The sequence below is a fragment of the Phascolarctos cinereus genome, unplaced genomic scaffold (assembly GCF_003287225.1).
Source record: "Phascolarctos cinereus isolate Bilbo 61053 unplaced genomic scaffold, phaCin_HiC Scaffold_4;HRSCAF=312, whole genome shotgun sequence".
NCBI classification, from domain to species: domain Eukaryota; kingdom Metazoa; phylum Chordata; class Mammalia; order Diprotodontia; family Phascolarctidae; genus Phascolarctos; species Phascolarctos cinereus.
This window is the reverse complement of record NW_027555847.1, coordinates 448,172,155-448,179,428: the sequence shown is the minus strand read 5'-3', so window position 1 is coordinate 448,179,428 and position 7,274 is coordinate 448,172,155. Positions and strand designations below refer to the sequence as shown.

The following is a 7,274-nucleotide window of genomic DNA, read 5'->3' as shown; positions in this document are numbered from 1 at the left end:
GGACCAAGGATGCATTTGTGGAATAAGTCACATCCAGGTTGGACCTTGAAGGAATGTCAGGATTTCAACAGCTGGAGTGTAGACATGGAGAAAGAGCCTAGTCAACAAAGACCCAGAGATGGCAGATGCAGATACCCTTGAATGGGATTATACCTTAATGTGTTACCATTCAATGTCCAATCCAATAAACATTGATTAAGCACCTACTATGTGCCAGGCACTGCGCTAAGTGCTGGAGTTCAGCCATAAGCTTTCATAGGAGTTAAAAGTTATAAAGGGCTGTTTCTGCCATCTTGCAGAGCTGCCACCATGGTGCACATGAAGGTCCTGGCGGATGCTCTCAAAAGCATCAGCAATGGAGATTAGCGAGGAAAACTCCAGGTTCTCATTAGGCCATGCACTAAAGTAATTGTCCGGTTCTTAACTGTGATGATGAAGCATGGTTACATTGGCGAATTTGAGATCACTGATGATCACAGAGCAGGAAAAATTGTTGTGAACCTCATGGGCAGATTAAACAAGTGTAGTGTAATCAGCCCCAGATTTGATGTTTAATTGAAAGATCTGGGAAAGTGGCAGAATAATCTGCTACCATCCCGTCAGTTTGGGTTCATTGTGCTTACAACCTCACCTGGCATCATGGACCATGAGGAAGCAAGAGGAAAACACACAGGAGGAAAAATCTTGGGATTCTTTTTCTAAGGGTGTAAAACATACATACAAATAAAAATGCTCCAATGGAAAAAAAAAAGTTATAAAGGACCTTCAAGATCATGTCGTATAACCCCCTCAATTTATAGACAGAGCAGCTCATTCTTCAGCGAATTAATGTTTTATACAGGCAGTAAGTGGAAGAAGTAAGATTCAAACCCAGGTCTCCTAATTCCAAACTGTTTCTATTATGCCTTGCTGTCTGCTGGCACCTTAGCATGAATTAGTTGAAAACTAGCTAAGAACAAGAAATAGATGATCCCGAGCCAGCTTACAATGTTGCCAATGTACTCTCTATTAATCAGCCCATGTCTGGCACACTTGATCTCAATTCTAGGAACCACATCTGAAGAGGTACTTTGATAAACTGAATCTCTTCCAGACCAGGGTGGCCCAGATGGCAAGGAGACTAGAAATTATGTCATCTGAGAATTCATTGAAGACATTGGGGATATTTATCCTGGAAAACAGAAGATTTAGGAGTAAGGGTAGACATGATCACTGTCTTCAAGTAATAGAAAGGCTGCCACATGGAAGGGGGAGTGGTTTCATTAGGTGGAATGAAGATAAGGAGTTTGAAGTCACAGGAAGACAGATTTGGGCTCAATAAAAATATTTTTAAAAAATCCCACTAGTGGGGGCAGCTAGGTGGCACAGTGGATAGGGTAACGGCCTTGGATTCAGGAGGACCTGAGTTCAAATCCAACCTCAGACACATAACACGTATTAGCTGTGTGACCTTGGGCAAGTCATTTGACCGCATTGCCTAGCCCCTCAGCCCCCCCCCCAAATCCCACTAGTTAACATTTAGAACAGTCCAAAATGGAACATGAGTAGCAGGGTTTCTCATTACTAAAGGTGCTTAAGAGAGGCTGGAAAATCACATGGAGCCAGGTGTGGGGAGAGGCACAAAAGGGGCAGTTTGGAAGACATGAAACACAACTTTCACCCAGTTGGTGATTCCGGATAAGAGAGAAAGATCTCTATGTACTGTCCTTGGTAAATTCTCCAAGATTCTCAGGATTGTCTTTAATGATCACAGGAAATGTATATGACCATATGGTATATGGGATGACTTGTTTGTGTCCTTCAGTTAGTATACTCTTCTTTACATCCCTGTATCTCAACAGCATAAGATAAAATACCAGCTCCCTTGTTTGGCATTTCAAACATTTCATAATCTATTTCCTGCTATTTTTCCAGCTGATTTTGTATGACTCCTCTTCATGCATTCTATACTATAGCCAAATTGCCCTACTTGCCACTTACCATTCACAACATCCCATTTCCTGCCTCCATTACTTTCCACAGGCTGTCTTCATGTCTGGAATGTCCTCTTCCCGCATTTCTTCCTCTTGGAAACCCAAGCTCCTTTTGAGGCTCACCTACAATATCAGCTCCTCCTATAGACTTTTCGTGACTCTTCCCCCACTGCCATTAGTGCTCCCTAACCCTCCAAAAGTACTTTGCATTATTTTATGCACACTATGTATTTTCTTATATGTGTGTGTGTATATGTGTGTGTGCATTGTTTCCCCCAAGAAGAATGTAAGCTCCTTGACAGCAGGCAGTATTTCATCATTTTCTTTATCTGCAGTACCTGTAAGTGCCTGTCAAATAATAGACACTTAATAAATACTTATTGAAATGAATTATTTCTATAATCTAATCTTTAGATTTCTTCATTGGCCATATATGCTAATTATTGAAGTCAGGAATCTCAACTATATAAGTATTTATCAGCTCTTATCCTACTGTGCCATGTACCAGAGGAAGGAATCCATTCCCTGTCCACATCCCTAGGCTATATACTTTTCACTATGTTTGCAAGACACACACAAAAAAAGAGGAAAGTATGCTTTGAATGCTTTGTCAAGTGAATTTCTTAATTCCTAAGTGAAATTCTTAATGCAATCAGATATATACAGTTGAATTCATGCATCTTGCTACATAGGACAACTCACTTGGAAGTAAAGGTTTGATAGCTATTCCTCTAAATCTCTATCTTAAATAACACTCTAATGAAAGAATATTTTATAAAATATCATCTCTGAAATCAAATCAACATATATAAATATATACACATATATTAATGCAATATACACAGTAAATACAGGGCTATTGTTGTTGTTTGTCCTTCATTCTGGAAGACAACCATGACATCAGGAAGGTGATGCTATGACTTGCAAGTGAATCTTATTTAATTGAGGGAGGGCTGTGCAAAGTTACCAGCCTCAGTTTCTCCCCCAATAATTTGAGGAGGGGAGCAGAACATGAGCAGCTGTGGGAGAGGAAAACAGGAACCTGCAGAATGAATGACAATTATTTTAGAAGGTGTTTAAATACCTCAAAAAGACAAATGTTCTTACAGGCATACGTGGTCTAGAATGAGTTTTAGGAAGTGACAGGGAAGCCTGAGGACTCGAGATGATATTAGAATAATTGTTTGTGAGAGGCAGCACATGGCAAAGATATGAACTCTTGTGAATTAATGGATATATTCCAAGGGAAAAATCTGGATAGTAGATTTCTTGGCAAGATATTCTTAAGGCCAGCTGTTTGCTTACATTCACTGTTAAATGTTCAGCATTAGTGAATATACTATCCAACTTTCCATTGTCTTCACTGAGTTTTTTGGCAGGCTATGATTGATGGGGGAAAGAATAGCAAGTTCAATAAGAATAAGGAAAGGAGAATTTGGGGTAGAGGAGGTTGTACTAAGGAAGGAGAATTGTACAGTCTGAGATCTTGGAATGAGAGTAGTTCTGAGTGATGGTAAAGATCTAAGAGGTGGCTATCAGTGGTTAAGTGGAACTGTAGAGATCCAGGAATTTTGATGCTACTGTTTAAAAGAGTCATTCACAGGAACTCTAGACCCCGAGTCACAGCTGAGTGTTTGCTAAAGCACGATTCATTTCATAAAATGGTTGTGGTAAGCAAAGGCAACAGATCTAGGGGTTTAAGGAATTGCAAGCAGAATATGAATCAATAGGCCTCCACAGAGTCTCCCTTGGGGAAAGATCCAATGAAAATGCTCTTTCAGGGTTGGCTGGCATACTTGCATACACTCTATGCATGTCTGTAATGATATGGAATCCAGAAAAGCTAACATGCTCTTGGGTTGCACTGATAGAGAGAAGTTGCTTCCAGGAGTAAGGAGATGATAGCACCATATTATTTTGCCCTGCTTGGACCACATATGGAGTATTAGATTTGGTTTTGGGTGCCACTCTTTAAAGATGTAGATAAACTAGAGAGTGTTCACAGGAGAGTAAACAGGAACATAGAAGGTCTTGAGATGCCATATGAAGAGGTTGAAGGAAATGAATATTCTTAGCTTGCAGAAGGCATGACTTGGTGGGGTGATTGTAAACTATCTTCAAGTATTTGAAGGGTTGTCATGTTGAAGACTTGTTCTGTTTGACCTCAGAGAACAAACCCGGGAGCAATAGGTAGAATCTGATAAAAGCAAATTTAGTCTAGAGTTCAGAAAAAAAAAATTCCTAATAATTACCCTTATCTAAATATGAAATTGCTGCCCCCCCCATGCTGGCAGCTCTCTCCTCATCTCAAGCTTCTAACTTCCCTGGCTTCCTTCAAGTCTCCACTAAAGTCTGATCTTCTGCAAGAAACCTTTCCCAATCCCTCCAAATGTTGGTGCCTTTCCTCTGCTGATCATCTCCAATTTATCTTGTTTATGTCTTGTTTGTACATAGTTGTATGCTGTTTCCCCATTAGGCTATAACCTCTTTGAGAGCAGTGCCTGGCACACAGTAGGAGCTTAATAAATACTTTTTGACTGCCTCAAGAGGTAGCAGAGTTTCTCCCCTTGAAGGACTTCAAAGACAGTCTGGATGATTGCTTATCAGATATGTTGTATTGAGAATTCCTTTAATAGCTTTTCAGGGCTGTTCATCCACCTTTGGTGTCCACCTTCATCCCACTCTCATCTTTGGCTCCAAGAAGCTGTGACATGCTCAGTGGCCACACCCGAGTGAATGGGTTTGGCAGATGGGCTAACCCAGGATGAGGGTAACTGATAGAGCTCAAATCTGTCAGTGAATTAGAAGAATGCTTGCCCCAAGCATGTGAAGACTTTCCCTAACAGAATAAATGGATGAAAATAATGTGTTCCTACAGCCAGGCACTGTGCAATGTGTAGAGCTCCGTCAGTCATAGATGTCAAGGCCATCCGCTGCATCCTAGGCCATTGCTGGTCGTCTTGACTTTAGTTCTGTCACTGGACTTTGATGACTCTGGAAGAGAGAGTGAGGCTGATGATTTTGAAACACTCTGCCTGACTTAAATCCAATACATGCTCAAGTCATCATCTGTGATATCATTGGTCCTCTTTGAAAATGAAGTAAACAACATTTTCTAGCATAGATGTCTATTCTAGAAGATGACTGTGATCCTTTCCAACTCAAAAATTCTGTGCTTCTGAGGTATGGCATCACATCAGGGCCCAATGTGCCACATAATTACTTCCTATTTCACCAACATGCCTCAGAATTTGCTCACTTGTGCTCCCTACTAGTGTGTGTGTGTGTGTGTGTGCGTGTTTGTGTTTGTGTTTGTGTGTGTGTGTATGTGTGTTTAACTTCCCTTGCTGGACTGTGTTCTCCATTCACTGCAGTTTAGATGAGAAAGAAGATGCAACCAATTTCCTTCTTCCCTTACCCTACTTCCTGCAAATATCAGACAATTTTTCTTTAGTGCTGTTGGTTTTCAGAGGATTTACAAGGAAATATATACAGGAGAAGTTTTCAAGTTACTGAGTGTTGTGTTTTAATCTTGGTGTTACATGCCAAATACAGGAAATAAAGTTGGGTTTTTTTTCCTAGTTCCCTCTTTCCTTACTTACTGATTCCTTCCAGGCTGGTCCCATCCGTCATGTTAGTTCAGTTCTAGTTCTCTAAGTTAGATCTGGATGGCAGGACAATTGAGTATCCATCCTTACTAAATCTGCTGCCCCAAGCCTTAACTCTATGGGTGGGAGCCCAAGGTCCCCAGCATGTGCTTTTCCTTCTTCTGTACCTCAAGTACCCTTTCAAACTTGACAATGCCTATGTTACTCTGGACAGGGGGTAGGAAACCTATGGCCTCAAGGCCACATGTGGCCTTCTAGGTCCTTGGGTGCAGCCTTTTGACCGTGTCCAACTTTTACAGAACAAAGCCCTTTATTAAGAGTATTTGTCCTGTAAAATCTGGGCCACACTTGAGGACCGAGAGGGCTGCATGTGGCCTTGAGGCTGCAAGTTCCCCATACCTGCCTGGACTTATTGGTCACTGACCTAGGAAAAACTGTTTCTGCACTCTATCTCCTTGGATAAAAAAGTCTCTTCTCCATATTCGCATTATTTTTCCTCTCAAGCCACCCCTCCTCCTAACTTCCCTGTTACTGTCAAGAAGCACCATCGACCTTCTAGTCTCCTGGACTTACAACCTCAATGTTACCTTGGACTCCTTACTCTCTCTCACCCTCCATATCCAATTAGTTGCCAAGTCTCATAATACCCCTGTGACAGCTCTTACACATGCCTCTCTCTCCTCTGACATTGCCACCATCATGGTGCAGGCCCTCGTCACCTCATACCTGGACTATTTCTAACAGTCTGCTAGTTGGTCTTCCTACCTCTGTCAGCTGTCAAATTGACCTTCCTAAAATACAAGTCTGACCATGTTACCCCCCTATTCAGTCAGCTCTAGAGGCTCCCTCCTGACTCCAGAATCACACATTCTGGCCTCTTCCTATGCCTTATACTGCCTTCCTTGTTACCATGTGATTCAGTGGCACTGGTCCACCTACTGTCCCTCAGACATGTCACTCTACCTCCTGACCCTGAGCATTGTCGATGGGTGTCCTCCATGCCTGGAACTCTCTTCTTCCACCTCCTGGTTTACCTGACTTCCTTCAAGTGTCTCTCCTTAAGTCCCCCCTTCTATAAGAAGACTTTCCCAGTCCTCTTTAAAGCCCCTTAGTGCCCCCCCCCATTGATCTATCTTGTCTATAACTTGCTTGCACATATTTGTTTGCATTTTGTCTCCCTGGTTAGACTGTAAGCTCCTCGAGAACAGGGACTGTTTTTTGCTTTTCTATATGTCCCCAGTACATAGTACTGTGCTTGGCACACAGTAGGTGCTTAATAAATATGCTGGTTAATGGACTTCCCCGGGACTCCATGCATGCCTTTTACTTCATAGGATCAGAGATCTAAAGCTGGAAAGGACCTCACAGGCCATCCAGTCCAATGATGCAATTTTACAAATGAGGAAACTGACACCCAAGGAGGTTAAATGACTTGCCCAAGGTCACACAGGTGGCAGAGGCAGAATTAGAATTCAGATTCTCTGATTCTGAATCTAGCACACTTTCCATTGTATCATGATGCCTCTCTATTTTCAGTACACAACTTCTACTCCCAACTATTTCTCAACTCAAGGGGTTCTAACATTTCTGGGGCAATGGGGAGGGGGGCTATTCCTGGAATCCAGGCATGCAATAGTTAAAAAAAATCCCACAAAACCTGGACAGATAGTGTATATTAATAAAACATCAGAAC

The 7,274-nt window shown here is 41.8% G+C and overlaps 1 pseudogene; it reads left to right on the top strand.

The window, feature by feature from the left end:
- The first annotated feature begins 309 nt into the window (after positions 1-309).
- Positions 310-751, top strand: LOC110214761 (small ribosomal subunit protein uS8 pseudogene; annotated as a pseudogene).
- The last annotated feature ends 6,523 nt before the right edge of the window (positions 752-7,274 follow it).